General features: G+C 38.3%; 1 protein-coding gene across 2 annotated transcripts in view; it reads left to right on the forward strand.

Moving 5' to 3' along the window:
* Positions 1-2,030: 2,030 nt before the first annotated feature.
* lingo1a (leucine rich repeat and Ig domain containing 1a) overlaps positions 2,031-14,943 on the forward strand; it is a 217,382-nt gene continuing 204,469 nt past the window's right edge. For both annotated transcript variants that reach the window (XR_009394501.1, XM_059334531.1), the window contains exon 1: positions 2,031-2,360. The gene's annotated coding sequence lies outside the window, so the exon portion shown is untranslated. The remainder of the gene's footprint in view (positions 2,361-14,943) is intronic.

Raw genomic sequence — 14,943 nt, forward strand, 5'->3', positions numbered from 1 at the left:
TAGTGGTTACTATAGTCAGATTAGTGGTTACTACAGTCAGATTATTGGTTACTACAGTCAGATTAGTGGTTACTACAGTCAGATGACAGTTACTACAGTTAGATTAGTAGTTTCTACAGTCAGATTAGTGGTTACTACAGTCATATTAGTTGTTACTGGAGTCATATTAGTGGTTACTACAGTCAGACTAGTGGTTACTACAGTTAGATTAGTGGTTACTACAGTCAGACTAGTGGTTACTACAGTCAGATTAGTGGTTACTCCAGTCAGATTAGTGGTTACTACAGTCAGATTAGTGGTTACTCCAGTCAGATGAGGGTTACTACAGTCAGATTAGTGGTTACTACAGTTAGATTGGTGGTTACTACAGTCAGATTAGTGGTTACTACAGTTAGATTAGTGGTTACTACAGTCAGATTAGTGGTTACTATGGTCAGATGAGAGTTACTACAGTCAGATTAGTGGTTACTACGGTCAGATGAAGGTGACTGTGATAGTTTCTTGTAGAGTTGGCTAATATGAGGTGATATAGTACCCGGCTCTGTCTCAGGGTGTGTTTAGATCTGTCTGGCTGTCTTCCCGGTGCATCTTCCTCCTCCTCTTCCTCCTCCTCCTTTTTCCTCCCTCCTCATCTTCCTCAGCCATCTTCCTGTCTTATTTATCAGTTTGTCTTTGACGAGGAAGAGCAGACATTACTCAGCGTCGGGATGCAACAAACACATCTGATTGCAGCTGATTTTAAACGGGGATGAAAGCGAAACAACAGTCCTTTTCAGACGGAGATATGGTCAAAATAATTTCATTAACTCCTGACTGTGTTACGTCTGTGCACATCACACTGCAGTTTAAATTAAAAATTATAACATGTGTCTTGAACTCGCTGCCCACGGGCCAATTGCGGCCCTCGTGGTGATATTTTGTGGCCCCCACCTTGATATGAAAGTTTAATGTGAATTTTATATGAATGGAACTTTATTATGTTGTGAAGAAGGTCCCTTTAATTACTTTTTTTGGTAATTTTCTGTCTTTTTTGGTAATTTTCTGTCTTTTTATAATCATTTTGTGTCTTTTTTGGGTCATTTTGTGTCTTTTTTTGGTAATTTTGTATCTTTTTTGGTAATTTTGTGTCTTTTTTAATAATTTCGTGTCTTTTTTTTAAATAATTTTGTGTCTTTTTTGGTGATTTTGTGTCTTTTTTAAAATAATTTTCTGTCTTTTTTTTTATAATTTTGTGTCTTTTTTGGTAATTTTGTGTCTTGTTAAATTATTTTCTGTCTTTTTTTAATCATTTTGTTTCTTTTTTTAAAATAATTGTGTCTTTTCTTTGTAATTTTGTGTCTTTTTTGGTAATTTTGTTTCTTTTTTTGGTAATTTATTTGTTTCGGTAATTTTGTGTCTTTTTGGGTCATTTTGTGTCTTTTTTGATCATTTTGTGTCTTTTTTCTCTCATTTTGTGTATTTTTTTTGGTCATTTTATGTCTTTTTCTTAGTAATTTTCTGTCTTTTTTTGGTCATTTTGATATCTATGCCTCCAGTGTCTTCCCGGTGCATCTTCCTCCTCCTCCTCCTTTTTCCTCCCTCCTCATCTTCCTCAGCCATCTTCCTGTCTTATTTATCAGTTCGTCTTTGTGCACGAGGAAGAGCAGACATTACTCAGTGTCGGGATGCAACAAACACATCTGATTGTTGTTTCGCTTTCATCCCCGTTTAAAACCCGCCGCAGTCCTTTTCAGACGGAGATATGGTCAAAATAATTTCATTAACTCCTGACTGTGTTACGTCTGTGCACATCACACTGCAGTTTAAATTGAGGCAGAAATAAGGAGGGATGGAGAGACTCTCCCCTCCCCTCCTCTCTCCTCTTTTCTCTCAATCTCTCATCACATACTGCAGCTCCTCCCTCCACCTTGCCCTTCTCCTCATCCCCTCCCTTTCTGCTGTGTCTCTCTTTCTCTCCGTCTCCATCCCTCCTTCATTCTCCCTCAATCTTTCAGCCTCGCTGAGACTAACACAGGATACACCCTCCCTCTCTCTCTATATATATATTTATATATATGTGTGTGTGTGTGAGTGTGTCAACCGCATGTGTCGGTGTGTATACACACACGTGTGGTTTCTCCAGCTGACGGGAAGGACTCGTGAAGTGCTCTGGACTTGGATATCACATCCTTCTCCTTTTATGTGCATATTTGCCACATTTTAACAACACTTTAGAAAAAAAAAAAATCCTCCTATTCTATTAAGAGTGTCATTTCCCTCCTCTCGGGGCAGCATCTCGATGGAATCTTCAATCCTTTCCACACTATCTTGGATTTAATGAGCAGCCACCGTGGAATGAAGCAAGCAATTTCTGGCTTCTGGTAAGGATATCTTATCATTATACCTTCTCTCTCTCCCTCTCCCTCTCTCTCTCTCTATATATATATATCCGTCTGCTTTTCTTTGCACTTCCTACCTGATTTGCTTCTCATAACATATTGACAGGTGCAAGCAGTACACATTATGGGATAGTGGAGCAGTTAAATGAAGCAGAGCAAGCTATTTAGGACATGGAGAGAGGGAGAAAATGAGGATGGGCTGGCTGAGAGAGTGAGAGAGAGTGGGGACAGGAATTAGAAATGTGTGCCGACACCAGCAGCGATGCTCGTGCTCTCTAACCGGCTGGAGGGAAAAATGCTCCACTTGGTACTTACTATTGATCTGCTGTTATTTTTTCCCAGCTCCTATCCCCTTGGAGACAACTTTGCATGGCTCTACCTGACAGAGATAGCGTTGGAATTGTCCGTTTGTGAGCTGCTGACAGGAATAATAGGGGGATAAAAAGTCTGGTTGTGGAGGTGGAAGCTCATTAGAAATGTCAGGATTTAATTTAACGTGCTGCTGAGAGAACGTGTGAATGCGTGCTCGCATGTGCTTATGTAGGTGTGATGCGATAAGGTGGGACTTATTCTATATTTGGATGCTCGTCTGCATGCATACCTACACATATTCTGTGAGAGACCTCCTGAGCTGAAGTAGGGGGGTGAGAATGAGAAACTGCAGCTTCCCGCCATGTTGATTTGTCTGATTACCTGATGGGCCTTGTGACAAACAACTCTGACTCACAGGCATGTGCAGAAGAACATGTAGATTCATTATAATCACTGTTATCCTTAGGAATATATAATGCTCATCATATATACATGACGATGCCGTATTCATTTCCTTTTCTTTTTTCACTTTGTCAGCTGGAAGCAGGAGGTAAAGTTGATGTTGCTATTTCGGTCTCCTCTGAATGCTGGATGAGCTTCTTCCCTTTTATCTGCACTGCTGTCTTGTTATTAATTCTCTGTTCATCTCTCTCTCTTGTCTCTGTGAACTCTTCAGGGAAGAGAGTAAAAAGAGATGGTTAGAGGGGGAGAGAGAGAGAGAGATGTTGGGAATGTAAGAAAGAGAAACTGGTGGTGAAAATAATGACGAGAAGGTGAAGATATGAAGCCAGAGACAAAGGGGACAGAGAGGGACTCAGTTTGTGCTAACAAGCTTCATAAAGAGCTTTCAGGCAGGCTGATGCTTCTGCTATTGGGGGGTCAGTTACACACACACACACACACACACACATGCAGGGGAAGACGTGATAGATAGGGCCGGCCCGCGTCTCACACATGCCTGGCTGCATTTCCTGTAAAGGACATCAATATTTATCACATTTCCCATTTTCGGAGAAGAAACCACGATAACACCGGAGGATGGAACAATAATAAAAGATAAATCAAATTACCCCACCTTCGGTAGGGCTTCTCCTTCTGTTTCATTTATAATTCCTTTTCCAGCACTTAGCCAGGGCCGGCCGCGGCTCTGTTGCATATCGAAGCACACGTGCTGCCACACGAGCTGTTGGCACACAGAGAAATATAAATTCATGCACGGTGCTGAAAGGTTTGCTCTCATCAGTGCATCACATGCAATGCAACAAAGGTGTTTAGTCTAAAAACAAGATGAAAACACTAAATCTGAGGGAAATTATCTTGCTGCATGGACAGATAATAAGAAATTAACTGTTAAACAAGATAAATTAGAAATAAGAGCACATGGATGTGTTAACAGAATCCACCACAGAATTTACACTGCAAAAAAGGTGTCGGAAAACCAGATAAAACAGTAAATCTGAGGGAAATGATCTTGTTGCATGGACAGATAATTTACCTTGACAAGATTTCTGAAATTAAGATTATTAAATCTAGAAAGAAGCATGTTGAACACTTAAAATAAGAAATTAACTCTTAAAAGAAGATGCATTATCTCACACTTCTAAATCTAAACTGTAAAAAAAAACAGTTACTTTTACAGAAAAAAACTGTCAGCTGTGGTTACCAGAATAATTCTGCAAAAAATACAATACACATGTAAACAACTTTACAGAACAACTTGTAAATGTTACTGGTATTCAGTGTACAATAAGCAAAATCATGCATGCATGTACATTTTGCATAAATAATAAGTATAAAAGCAGCATCATCCTGTTAAAATTAGCAGTAACTTCTGTCATTTAAACTTTTAATGAGACACATTTAATGGCATGTAATTTATTTTTTAATAATTATTATATATTATAAAGAACAATTAAAGAAAAAAAAATTGTAGTCTCACGGTATAATCTACAACCTTGATTTTTCTTAATTTTTTTAAAAAATTATTACAGTTTTAGGATGTAAAATTTGCAAGTTGTTCTGTAAAGATGTTGACATTTCTACAAAAACAACGGGACATTTTTCCAGTGTAATTTTTTAATCTTGGTAGTTAAACAAATAATTTGCAGTGTGTCGACTTTATCTTGTTTATTCATTAGTTCCTGCAGCCGAAGCTGAAAATGCTTAATGGATTGAAAGCATTTTAAATAAACAACATGGATCTGATTTTGCTTTCATGAATCCAGAAGATATCCCAGGATGCATCACTGAGCTGATCCCACCTATTCTGAAGCAGAGCTATTCAGCTAATTTATTGGTTTATTTGGTAATTATTAAGTGAAGTCTCCCTCTCTAAGTCTCAGTCTCCCTCAGGCACCAACACACACACAGGATGTGCATTAGTGTGGTTTCAGGAATGATTTTTTTACCTCCTCGGCTGCAGTAAAAGCTCGCCGTGCAGTGGGTGACTTGCATCCGAGAGTGACTCAGAGTGGCCGTGATGCTCCTCCGCCCACAGCCAGGAGCCGCCGATACTGCCCGGCGCCAAATGAGAAGTTAACTACTCATTTTTCCTCAACCTCCGAGGCAATTATTCTCAAGGCCGTTATAGCGAATGATGGTTATTATCGATGTGGTTTCATGATTTACCATGATGCATGAAATGAAGTTGGCAAATTTGTCACAGCAATTCACAGCTAATGGTGTCCACAGTGGTTGGCCAGCATTGTTAAGTTTTGTGGATATGAGCTTTGAGTCTCTGGCTGGACACAGTGCAACACACAGAACCAATGCATGGATCCTTTCAGAGCTGTTTTCATCCTGTTATTAGTGAGTATTAATAATAGTCAGAACAATACCCAACACTGCAAAAACCAACTGGCAAAAAATGATAAATAAATAGCTAGAAATAAGCAAATACATGCTCGAAACAAGTAAAATTATCTGCCATTGCAGTAAGTAAATGTTTCTTTGTAATAAGTAAATATATCTAGATACTGGAAAAACCAATGATGTCTTAAAATAAGTCCAAAAATACTTATTTCAAGCAATTCTGGCTTGAAAAGCCCGACTGTACAACATTAAAATAAGCCAGTAATACTTGAAACGAGCATGTTTTTCTCTCATTTCAGTATCTGTGGGTAGATACTGATGGTAGAAAATGCTTTTGAAATACCTTTTGAACTACGTGGAACTAAAACTCTCAACTGGAGCCAATATTTTAGGTAAAAACTCATCATATTCAACAGTTGAATAGATTGAAAAGCATGAAAAAGCTCACAATGTCAATCCTAAAGAGAAGTCTTTACACAAGACTGAAATCCCTGTGAAGAGGTTATTCACTCATTTTGTTACAAAAAGACACGTTAGTATGTATGTCAGTAGCTAAATTATAAGAAGAAAATACTTGGTAAGCTTCATGTTTTTTGCAGTTTCCTCCTGAACTGCAAAACTCAATAACTCCCACTGTCATGGTCAGAAGGAAATTCAATAAAATGAGCTGTAATGCAGCCCTGGATAATAGTTATCTGCAACCTAACAGGGATGAAAGATTAGCTAATCGACACTAATTAATCCAAAATCCACATGATTCTACCTTTTTCATAACTCGCAGCTAATTAGCACCGAGGAGGGCACACAGGCTTATTCTGTCCCCTTCATGCTGGTAAACTGGCTGATCCAATCAGGGACAAACACCTTCCAGTGCAGCATAACAACTACTGAGTATACAGAGTCAGCTCCACTCTAACAAACATAACAACACTGTAAGCTGCTGGGTGAGTGACACTACTAAAAACTGATGTTTTTACTGAAAACACAGTGAAAAGTTGTCAGTTTCTGGATATATAAATGATCCAGTGCATCAGTCATGGCCTCGGTCTGATGCTTTCGCTTGTTATTTGGCAAATGTGCTGCAATTCCAACAGAGCAGGCAGCAAGAGAACAATGCAGCTGATATGAAGCAGGACCCAGAACAGAGCCCTGAGGAACTCCCACACATGCAAAACACAATCAGCTTGAAAAGCCTGAGTGTCTGTGTGGGTGTTCAGCAATCAAGCAGGATAATAAATGAAAAATCCTTTATTTGAACAATGTTTAAAACATTTTAATACCAGGATCTACACTAACAGTGACTAGAAAACGAGTAATTTACTAAACTAAAAGACAAAACGGTGATTGACGTTTAAATAAAATAGCAGAAACTGATATCTCAGATCATCTCCTCATCGTAGAAATGTTAATTTGTCAAGCAATAGTTTATAGTTATTATATCCAGCACCACTGTGCACACATGCTGTCACTTGTTATTTAAAAAATGTGCTGCAATTCCAACAGAGCAGGCAGCAAGAGAACAATGCAGCTGATATGAAGCAGGACCCAGAACAGAACCCTGAGGAACTCCTACTCATGCAAAACACAATACGCCTGAAAAGCCTGAGTGTCTGTGTGGGTGTCCAGCAATCAAGCAGGATAATAAATGAAAAAGCCTTTATTTTAACAGTGTTTGAAACATTTTAATACCAGGATCTACACTAACAGACTGTAAAACAAGTGATTTACCAAACTACAAGACAAAACAGTGATTGATGTTTAAATAAAATAGCAGAAACTGATATCTCAGATCATCTCCTCCGTCATAGAAATATGAATTAATCAATCACTAGTTTATAGTTATTAAATTCACACCACCAACAGAGCAGGCAGCAAAAGAACAATGCAGCTGATATGAAGGAGGACCCAGAACAGAGCCCTGAGGAACTCCCACACATGCAAAACACAATACGCCTGAAAAACCTGAGTGTTTGTGTGGATGAAAATCCTTTAACAAGAATTTAACAAACATTTTAATACCAGGATCTACACTAATAGACTGTAAAACAAGTAATTTACTAAACTAAAAGACAAAACAGTGATTGATGTTTAAATAAAATAGCAGAAACTGATATCTCAGATCATCTCCTCCATCATAGAAATGTTTACATTTATTATTTAATTTTATTTAACCAGGAAATATCCCATTTAGATTAAGAACCTCTTTTTCTTTAAGGGAGCCCTGGCCAAGAGGCAGCAAACACAAAATACAGTTACATATTTACATAAGACACAGACCTTAAATGCGTTATGAGAAACAAGTGCATATTGTGGAATTGGCCTCAATAATTCTCAGTTTGGATTTAAGCGTGCTCAAAGAAATGGAGTCAGTTAGTTTCCAGTCTTTCTGTAGCATATTCCAGCATAAGGTGCAGAGTAAACGCATGCCCATTTACCCAACTCCGTACGAGCATATAGTATAGTTTATTACAGTTTATAGTTATTAAATCCAGCTCCACTGTGCACACGTGTTGTCTTTTCCAGGACCACTCACATGAGGCTCCGTCAGCTCCAGCTGCAGAGCAGCACTCGGGGTTAAGGACATTACTCAGCAGTTGTTCATGTAGGATGAGAGAGCAGTATTTGTTCACTTCCCCTGCCTTGTGTTTTCCGGCCGCCTGAGCGAATCTAAATGGTATAAATTGGAAATTGTATAAATAATTCAGGACCGGCTTTTATCTTCCGTATTTGGATGCATCGCCCGGCCAACACAATAGTGATTCTTATATGTTTCTGTCTCAGAAAGGAGTCAACCCTCCCTGACCTTTTTTGCATTCTGTTGTTCTACAAAATCACATCACTGCCTCCTCTGCTGCCCCACTTTCATCTTTTCATCTGCAATCCACGCGCTGCATGGAGACTCCTGCAGAGAGCACATCAAATGTTTTCGTGTTACTCAGGCTTTTATTTTCTTCTGCTTCTTCATGATGAAATAGGGCAAAGGATTATAAATAAATATGGATTAATTTGTTCATCTGTACACCCATATAGTTAAAATAGACCAGTGGGTAGACGACAAGCTGCTCTGTTTGGTAGTTATGTGACATGTCAGATCTTTAACTTACAGAATTAATATTCGGACTTATTAGCCTCTAACCATTGAAAGACTTTGACTAATTAGAAGAAGTTAGATAAATGAAGACATGAAATGTTTCATACTGTGTATAATGGATCTCTATAATGTGTTATTTCACCTTTTTGAACTGAATTACTGACATGAATAAACAGTTTTTTTATGATATTCTTATTTATGGGTCAATGACGTGATCTAACACAGTGTCAATTGGTGTAACCAGTAATTTTTCCCCATAAAAATCTGGTTATATACAGGGAAATAAATGTGAACTAAAATGAGAAAAAATACAATCCATGTTTACATTACAACACTATGGTATATACATTTTTTTTACATAACTTTGTGAAAAAAATGTATTTAGAATATATTCTGCTCAATATTTACGCAATGTGTAAATGTAGAAATACTAAAAAAAAATAATCATTTGATGTTTTGGTAACGCTTTATATTAAGGTCCTTGTAATAACCATTAATTAATAAGTAATAAGGCCTTTGTAAGTCCTTACAAAATGCTTATTAATATTACTGTGTGTTTATAAGCCTATATAAGTGTTAATAATGCCATTATAATACAGCTTATAGCAGGCTATAAGAGATGTATAATAAGAACATTAATAAAAGCCTCATGAGTATCTTATAATTCTTCATAATAGCATTACAAACACCCATAACCCACCCATTATGTCTTTGCCATGCCTTTATTAATCTTTTGTTTGCTTATTGATATTAAAATATACTTTATTGCTCATCTATTATAAGTTAACTATGCACTTGTTAACAATTAACTATGATTTTTGCAGCTAAAGGGATCTAAAGCGAGAACAATGCCTTATTACTTGTTAATTAATGGTTATTACAAGGACCTTAATATAAAGCGTTACCGATGTTTTTTTAAAATTGAGTAATTATATGTATAAGTCCACTTAAATACAATGTAGGTGGATGAAGTATTTAATATTCATCATTTTTTGTGGTTACACCATTTGACATCTTGCCAACCCTTATTTATAGAGATGCACCTGTATTTATTAATGGACAAAAGTCACAATTCACTCATCACAACTAGTTTGGTGTATGAAACCATGAGAGGTTCCAGCTGGACGAGGCTGGTTCACAGCCAGCCTGTTTACTGGCTTTAACCTGATTCTGAATGTTCTAATTGAATCTCTCGTCGGTGAAGAAATGCCCTGCTGACTGTAATTACTGTGACGCAGCACAGCGCCGCTTTTATTGATCATGATGTGGAGGTTATTTCTCACAGATTCACTTTGAAAGCACCTGAGTAATCTTCGCTCAGACTTCCTGTACTGTACTTACTGTACACCTGCAGAACCGGGTCACAGGAGCTCGTTAGAGTCCCGCTGAGGGAAAAGGAAGCATCACCGTCCCCCCAAATCAGTTAAACAGAAGATTAATGTTCCGTTAGTTGGATTATTTACATTGCAGCACATAGAGTGTCCGGCTGCTAATGGTGCGTTCAAGGTCTCCATGAATGTCAGAATTTTCAACGTTGTTCCGAGCTCCAAGTTCCAACTTTCAGTGTTAATTAAACAACCCATTAAGTATACAGAAAGAACTTGTCAAAATAAAAGCAAACACAAGTAGCTTTCAAATTAGAGCACATGGATGTGTTAGCAGAATACACCACAGAATTTGCAAAAATACTTGCAAAATATGACGCCTTAAATAAAACATATAAGAAGCCTTATTATCCTTTACAATAATTCATAAAAAAATATGAACATGTTAGACCCGCCTTCAAAATAAAAGCAAACACATGTAGCTTTCAAAATAAGAGCACATGGATGTGTTAGCAGGATCCACCACAGAATTTGCAAAATACTGTCAAAATATGTGGCTTTAAGTCAAACAGGACCCTCATTACAATAATTCATAAAAAAATATGCAATGATTAAGATAAATTAGTGGCATTAGAATGTGCAAGAGGCACCAAATTTAAACTTTTAGGGCAAAAATGTTCTCCGGGGGACCATGCTCCCGGACACCCAGACTTTGTTTGGGTCTTCCTCATGAAATCCTCAGTAAATTTGTTTGGCTGCACTGGGAATTTCATGTACAAACTTCTTTGTATTTATGTTAATATGTTGGTTGTTGTTTACACTACAATTAATTTAAAAATGCTTACATAAAACATATTTTGGTTAAGGCATGGAGTGGAAAAATAACTAATTAAGTTGAAATAATTTGGTGACAGCTTCGTCCCCCCAGTTCGAAAAATCGGCAACCAGAAGTGTAAGCTAGCTCTGGACTCTGAATCATATATGAATTCTCTGTAATCTTTACTGTGCTAAATCACCGTTCAATCACAATTCAGCCGTCTTTGGCGTTTTCGTCCCACCTATTAGTTTTGTTGAAATTGTTTGTGCCAGTCCATTACTGACAGCCGGATGAAAGGACAAACAATACTTGTGGGTCTGAGCTCAATAGATGCTCTCTGATTGCTGGCACACGTAGCGAGACGCCTCCTCAAATTGAGGGGGAGGTCAGATTGGAGGAATCCCAAACGGTGGTCCAGATGCTCCTGGGTTGTTGTTGTTTCTGCTTTTCTTTCTGAAGGATGTGACTGAAGAGACTGTGTGTGTGTGTGTGTGTGTGTGTAGCTTCGACAAGTAGAGCTGGAGCCCTGCCTGATATTTATGGTTGATTTTTTCTCTAAAACACTGAATGTATCAAATTTCACTAGATGACAAAATGTACAATTAACAAAAAAATAACCCACACAACGTGCACAAAGCCAACTGTGACTAGCTTTCCAGCAGTGGGCACAAAGAAAACTGTTGGAATCAACATTTAAAGGTTTTTTTTTTTACATTTAGAGAAAACTAGAAAAGGGAATACTACCCTAACAACTAACCCTAACCCTCTGTCTGAAACAGCTCTCTCAGTGTATTCACAAAGTGGAGCTACGTTGGAATAAATAAATCTTGCGAAATATCTGTAAAGGATTCGGCCATCATTCAGCCAGGGATGCTACAAGTCCATTAATTACACATTAACATCAGATTGTCTTAACCCTTAGAAGTCTAAGCATTCACATTAATTAACCCTTTGGAGTTTGGGGCATTTTGTCGGTTTTTGACTCCTTTTCATTCTGACTGTATGTAAACCACTTAAAAATCTTTACCATGACGTGTTGGTATCATTGTTTTTAGCACAACCTTACCTATACGACCTGATTATTTTTTAATTTTGACTTTCTGGATCAACATTTTGAACACAAAAAACACAATAAAACATGAAAAACAAACCAAACACACACACAAAAACACACAAAATTACAAAGAACACATACAAACACATTCAAAACACACCAAAAACGTAATAAAAATACAATAAACACACAAAAATTACAAAAAACACATTAACACAAAAAAAACCATGTAGCTTTCAAAATAAGAGCACATGGATGTGTTAGCAGAGTCCACCACAGAATTTGCAAAAAGACTGGCGAAATATGACGCCTTAAATAAAACATAGAAGAACCTTTATTTTCCTTTACAATAATTCATAAAAATATGCAATGATTCAGATGGAATAGTGGCATTAGAATGTGCGAGAGGCCATCAAATTTACACGTGTAGCTTTCAAAATAAGAGCACATGGATGTGTTGGCAGAGTCCACCCCAGAATTTGCAAAAAGACTGTCAAAATATGAGGCTTTTTATATAAAACAGGCTGGAGGTGTGGAAGAAACACAACCTTTAAATATAGGTATATTTTCTTATTTTATTGAATTGGCATTTTAAGAGCATTTTCTGTTTCTAGTTTCTTAGTCTGAGGGCTGCATCTTGTGTCAAGTCTCTCATTGTTTGGGCGTCTGAACAACTCTAAAATGATCCACTTCTACTGGAATGCAGTGGTCTGAATTATGGACATAATAGGAAATATTACTGGGGAAGCAGCTCTGACCTGCAGACAGAAGGGGAGGGGATAGTTCAGGACAATATTAAAATAAATCATGGTTCTGTTGAGCAGTATCTTGGAACTGTGTTCATCTTATATGGCTGAAAGCTGATCCATAATGGGAGGCTACGATGGATAACGTGAGCCAGAATAAAAGGACTGGTTGGATATCAGAAGGGGCTTTATGTCTCCTACTGCTGTGTCCTGTCTTTGGTTTTCTGTGTGCACAAATTCTGTGCAGAATTATGTAATTTTTATTAAACTCATGCTCCTTCAGCATCATAGATTTGACTTATTGATTCTCATGTCAATTGGAAATAATCAACAGTGTTTTAGCAGTAAAAGTAAATTAACAGGCCACCACACTGTACAAATCAACCTTCCTCTTGTGTTCGGGTCGGCACCAACCTGTTTTAGGTTTTAATTGCATAAAAGTACCACACAACTTTATAACGTAAACAATTATAAAATGCGCTGGGGAAAACTATAATGTTTGTGTTGTGGTAACCTCACTCACCTAGCGGTAACCTCACTCACCTAGCGGTAACCTCACTCACCTAGTGGTAACCTCACTCACCTAGTGGTAACCTAACCTAGCGGCAACCTCACTCACCTAGTGGTAACCTCATCTAGCGGTTACCTCACTCACCTAGAGGTTACCTCACCTAGCGGTAACCTCACCTAGCGGTAACCTCTTCTAGCAGTAACCTCAACTTACGGTAACCTCACCTAGTGGTAACCTCACCTGGCGGTAACCTCACCTAGCGGTAACCTCACCTGGCGCTAGTCTCACCTAGCGGTAACCTCACCTGGCAGTAACCTCACCTAGCGGTTACCTCACCTGGCGCTAGTCTCACCTAGCGGTAACCTCACCTGGCGGTAACCTCACCTAGCGGTAACCTCACCTGGCGCTAGTCTCACCTAGCGGTAACCTCACCTGGCGGTTACCTTACCTAGCAATAGAAACACAGAGCTAATGGAAAAATGGCGAAGCGTCAGGGGGACGAGAATGCTGAATATCCCAAAAAGAAAAAGAGAGGGTACCATGAAAGTCACATTGAGTTTGGCTTCATAGAAACAATGGACAATGGGGGGGTTGCCAAAGTTTACAATGGAAAAACTATGGGTCCCTCAAGAAAAAGGTTGGAAACCACTGATTTAAGACACGTGTTAAAACCGACCCGTTAACATAAGAGATAGTAACAGGAAGCTAACATAAGAAGAAGGTTAATATCTTCAGTGTGAGGGTCGGATCAGCTCGCCACCAGCTGAAATGAGTCAAAAAGCAGCAGGACAAAGCGTGAGAGGTGACGTCTCCGAGGTGTCTCTGCAGCGATGAGTGTACAGTGTATATACTGTAACACCATGTGTCAGTGTGTGGCTGGGCTCGCTGTGCTCGGGCCCACATTCAGACTATTTTAGATTAATTTGTGAAGAGCAGTGAGACCATCTGTATGCAGGATCCATGTGGCCAGCCTTTGAAAATGCTAAATGTCAGTGAGTCAGCATGGAGAGGACTTACAGGCGGCATTATTAAAATATTGCATTCTTGGCTGGTTGACATCACTTCTCAATCTTGAAATTGGTTCTAGCCACACACACACACACACACACACACACACATTTTTGTACTTCTATCTTTGTGAGGGCCCTCGTTGTAATAGTGAATTCCCATGCAAGGTTATAATAGTTTAGAATTCTTCATTAGTTTTAGTTTATTTTTTATTAGTTGTAGTTTTTTGTAATGGGGTATTTGTTGGGTGGGAGATTAAAAGAGGTCACAGTAAATTTTGCCTTTATTTCCTTTGTCTGATCCATCTTCATTATGTATGAAAAAAGTTGACAAAGATGAAAACGAAGCACATTTTTACTATAATTTAATTACAGTTTCAGTTAGTTAATTAATTATCTTTCTTTAAACTTAAACCTAATTGTAACCTTTAACCCTTAAAACAAAGGGTTGTCTCAAAAAAAGGAAGTGAGGACCGGCCGAAATGTCCTCACTTTGCAAAAATGCCCTCACTCTGTTGGTTAAAAACGTGTTCTGGTCCTCACTATGTAGGAAGTACAAGAACACACACACACACACACACACACACACACACACTCACACATATACAAACATCCCTATACTTCTATGTTCGTTTTAAAGAAGTAGGACCGACCAAAATGTCCTCACTTCACAAAAATGTCCTCACTCTGTTAGTTAAAACTGTGTCCCGGTCCTCACTATGTAGGAAGTACAAGAACACACACACTTGTACTTCTATGTTTGTATTAAAGAAGTAGGATTGGCTGAAATGTCCTCACTTCACAAAAATGTCCTTGCTCTTTTGGTTAAAAACATGTCCCGGTCTTCACTATGTCGGAAGTACAAGAACACACACACACACACACACACAC

This window comes from Centropristis striata, chromosome 6 (assembly GCF_030273125.1).
Source record: "Centropristis striata isolate RG_2023a ecotype Rhode Island chromosome 6, C.striata_1.0, whole genome shotgun sequence".
Taxonomy (NCBI): Eukaryota; Metazoa; Chordata; class Actinopteri; order Perciformes; family Serranidae; genus Centropristis; species Centropristis striata.